The sequence below is a fragment of the Oncorhynchus keta genome, chromosome 28, assembly GCF_023373465.1.
Source record: "Oncorhynchus keta strain PuntledgeMale-10-30-2019 chromosome 28, Oket_V2, whole genome shotgun sequence".
In the NCBI taxonomy this organism is placed as follows: Eukaryota; Metazoa; Chordata; class Actinopteri; order Salmoniformes; family Salmonidae; genus Oncorhynchus; species Oncorhynchus keta.
This window is the reverse complement of record NC_068448.1, coordinates 35385422-35390327: the sequence shown is the minus strand read 5'-3', so window position 1 is coordinate 35390327 and position 4906 is coordinate 35385422.

The window sequence follows — 4906 nt, the reverse complement described above, 5'->3', positions numbered from 1 at the left end:
TATCAAATGAGGAGAGACAAACTATTCACACAAGCCAGAGTTATACTTAAACTAAATCTTTATTAACGTATTAATAAGGGAGCAGGTCAATACAACACACAGAAATAAAGTGAATCTGTCACGGTCTTCCTCTTCATCTGAAGAGGAGAGGCGAGAAGCATCGGAGGACCAAAATGCGGCATGGTATGTGTTCATGGTGAATATTTAATTAAAGAAAGTACTGAACACTGAATACAAAAACAATAAACCAATAACGACCATGAAGCTACAAATGAGACCTGTGCTGACACAAGCAACTAGCATAGACAATCACCCACAAACAAACAGTGCAACCCAGGCTACCTAAGTATGATTCTCAATCAGAGACAACTAATGACACCTGCCTCTGATTGAGAACCATACTAGGCCGAAACATACAAATCCCCAAATCATAGAAAAACAAACATAGACTGCCCACCCAACTCACGCCCTGACCATACTAAATAAATACAAAACAAAGGAAATAAAGGTCAGAACGTGACAGTACCCCCCCAAAGGTGCGGACTCCGGCCGCAAAACCTTAACCTATAGGGGAGGGTCTGGGTGGGCGTCTGTCCGCGGTGGCGGCTCTGGCGCGGGACGTGGACCCCACTTCACCATAGTCTTAGTCCGCCTCATTGTCCGCCTCCGTGGCTTCCTAACCACGGCGACCCTTCTAAATGACCCCACTGGACAGAGGAGCAGCTCGGGACAGAGGGGCGGAGGCTCTGGACAGAGGGGCGGAGGCTCTGGACAGAGGGGCAGAGGCTCTGGCGCCTCTGGGCTGAGGGGCTCCGGCAGTGCCGGACGACTGGGAGACTCCGGCAGCGCCGGACGACTGGGAGACTCCGGCAGCGCCGGACGACTGGGAGACTCCGGCAGCGCCGGACAGACAGGAACACCTGTAGGAGAGACAGCCTGGTGCGTGGGGCTGCCACAGGACCCACCAGGCTGGGGAGACCTCCAGGAGGCTTGGTGTTAGGAGGAGACACCTGAAGGAACGGGCTGTGGGGGAGCACTGTCGCTCTGGTGCGCAGCCTTGGCACCACTCCCCCAGGCTGGATCACTACTCTAGCCCGGACCCTCCAGAGTGCAGGCACAGGTTGAACCGGGCTGTGGGTAAGCATGGGAGATCTAGTGCCTACTACGCGCACCTCTCCCTTAGGCTCCACTCCCACATTTGCCCGGCACGAGCGGAGCGCAGGCATAGGATGCACTGCACCCTCCCAGCGCCCCGGAGACACAGCACGCAGAGCTGGCGCAGGATACCCTGGCCCGAAACGGCGTACCGGCGTACCAGCTCTGCTTTGGGGCGGCGATATTCCCCAGCCTGTTCCCAGGGTCCCTCTCTGTTCAATATCTCCTCCCATGTCCAGGAGTCCTGTGATGCTGGCCGCTGTTGTTGCTGCTGCCATTGCTGTCCTTTACCATGCCGCTTGGTCCTTGGTTGGTGGGTGATTCTGTCACGGTCTTCCTCCTCTTCATCTGAAGAGGAGAAGCGAGAAGGATCGGAGGACCAAAATGCGGCGTAGTATGTGTTCATGGTGAATATTTAATTAAAGAAAGTACTGAACACTGAATACAAAAACAATAAACCAATAACAACCGTGAAGCTATAAATGAGACCTGTGCTGACACAAGCAACTAGCATAGACAATCACCCACAAACAAACAGTGCAACCCAGGCACCTAAGTATGATTCTCAATCAGAGACAACTAATGACACCTGCCTCTGATTGAGAACCATACTAGGCCGAAACATACAAATCCCCAAATCATAGAAAAACAAACATAGACTGCCCACCCAACGCACGCCCTGACCATACTAAATAAATACAAAACAAAGGAAATAAAGGTCAGAACGTGACAGAATCGTCTGAGTGCTGTACAATAATGATGGCTGGTCGACGAATCCCCCTCAGATGATTCATTGAGAGCCCGAGACAAAGGTACAAAGGTATTTTATAGCCAAGATACACCCCCTTCAGTCTACATGACAAACAACAGATGTATGGAATGGGTCACAAGGTTAAGATTTGTATGAAAGATACTTATAATTCACAGCAGACAGTATCTGCTGTAAAAACGGTTCTCATTGTGTAGAAACCAGGGTCTGGCCCCGAGCCATCTCTCCCTGGTACCTTATAGAATAGAAACATTAATTAATGCTCTGGAATGCGTTCTTGTCAGGCTTATCACCCAAAGACATCTCCTGTCAATGTTAAATCTCCCAGAGGCCCACTTTCAGTTCACACAGACACAATAGAGTTATAAGAACATGCTATTTTGTTGCATAAAACAACCATTTGATGCAATTACAGTATTATAACAATCTTGCAATTTTGCTCTCACAGGTGTTACAGGTGTAGGCAGGTATGGACAGTGGAAACATGCTGATGACGTAATTCAGTTTAAGAGCTTTAACCATCATTATAACATGTGGCCTACCCCACAATGAGATTTGTAGCTTATCCCAGTTCTTAAACTGGAGTTGAATTTTTTTCAAATATATAGAATCAAAAATAAACATTTCCCTTACCCTAAGAAAGAACTTCTCTTCTCACATACAAAAAGACTAAATGACACCCGACATTCACCATTCAGTTAGTATTGGAAAAGACAAAGGAATTACACAAAACACACAATCACACTGGATTGATTGATTGATTGATTGTAAATACAGTAATTCACTATTCAGTTGATATTTTAAGACAACGGACTTACATAAACAATAATCACACTAAATACATTCATTCACCATTCAGTTCATATTGGAAAAGACAAAGAAATAACACAGAACACACTATAACCACACAGCAAATACATCCGAAGACGTTATAGAAGCTACCCTGGTTGTGAGCTTTAAACATCATCTTGCTTTGAACAGGCCGCACCAATACACCAACCCGAAAGACATCAATTAGACACAAGCACACCATAAACAACATGAATATTCAATATCAAATGCATCTAACTAATATGATCCGTTTTATGTTTTCTTCTTTTTGTCAAGTTTAACATAACCATACCTCATCTTACCTGTTAGTAGAGGTTGATACATTTCGCTATCAGAGCTCACAGCTCGCAAACTCTTCACCACTTAACTGGACAGGGAGGGGCAGGATAAACCAGGTACTAAAGGGAGGGACTGAAGGGAGGAGCATGGAAGGAGATGGGGAGAGAGTGTATCATGGGTATAAATGAGGACAAAAATGTCTCAATATTGAATCTAACGTTACAGTAACTTGAGCTAATATCAATAATATGCATGTCAATCTCTCCTGGCTCAAAGTGAGGGAGAGATTGACTTCATCAATGCTTGTATTTATGAGAGGTATTGTTGAATGCACCGAGCTGTCTGTTTGAACTAATTGCGCTCAGCTCGGACACCCATGCATACCCCACAAGACATGACACAAGAGGTTTCTTCACAGTCCCTGAGTCCAGAACAGACTATGGAAGGCGCACAGTACTAAATAGAGCCATGACTACATGGAACTCTATTCCACATCAAGTACCTGATGCAAGCAGTAAAATTTGATTTAAAAAACAGATGAAAAACAAAAACACCTTATGGAACAGTAGGCACTGTGAAGCAACACAAACATAGGCACAGACACATGCATACACACACACACGATAGCATACGCACTGTACACACACGTACACATGGATTGTGTACTGTATATATGTGGTAGTAGTGGAGTAGGGGCCTGAGGGCACACTGTCTGTGAAGTAATGTTTTTAAAATTGCATAAACTGCCTTAATTTTGCTGGACCCCGGGAAGAGTAGCCTTGGCAGCAGCTAATGGGGATCCATAATAAATACAAATATATTTGAGGATGTTTTTGTGTATTTCAATCACTGAAATATACGTTTACAATGTGTTTTGTAATGTGCCCGTGGTAGGCCAGGGCTGGGCAATCCTTATTTAAAAGGACATTACACCTTCAAACCAAAATTTGTCATAAGTTTTCAGACCTCAAAAGTAGGCTAATGTCAAGATGAATTCATGTCCCATGACATTAGTTGTGTAAATCCTGCTCATATGCCTCAATCCCAAATGAACTGAAAAGGTCAACTCAGAATAAAACCAGGAAATCAAACGGTGCTTATCTTTTCCATTCATTTGGGTTGGAGGAATAGCTGAATCTAGACAACAGAGATGGCCTGGGGATGTGGACATATCTCAACATTATTCTACTTTTGAAATCTGAAAACATCTGACAAACTTGTATTTTATTTCTCCCAAAATGGAGGTAACATGTTGATGTAGAACTGTAGTAGTGGTGGTGGTGGCTGCCTGGTTTCAACAGCTGTGCATCAGCAGACAGCTTAAATGATGGATGTGTCGATCAGTGAACAGCAGCAGCTTGCCTCTGTCCAGTCAAATGGAACTAGCCGGTGGGTTATGACGAGATGAGCGCAAGCCATGATGATTGTAAATCAACGCTCTGCTCACCCCCGATGCGGCCTGCAGACAAACACCCACCAGCCATAGTCTGGTTGTTAAAAGCACAAACCTCCTCGCTCTCATAAGGGATAGATTTGTGCGTGTGTGTATGAGCAACTGGGCTACAAATAATTGCAGTCCAGAGGTTTTACTTTCATCCTATAATGTCCTAACTGATTTGTGTGTCAAAGCAAGCACAGTTTAAGTGTCATTCCCTTTGTCATGGCAATCAGCTTGTTTATTCTCACTTGTACATGAACAATGTGGAATTCAGCTTTAAGACCCAGAACAATCATTGTTTACTACTAAGAGGTGAGTGGGGGGAATAATTAATAATTAATTGCTGAATAAGTGCTAACGTTTAAGAGTATTGAATGAATTCTGTGTTGATTGTGTAATACCTGAATATTGGTTTGAACAGATTGGTTGATTGC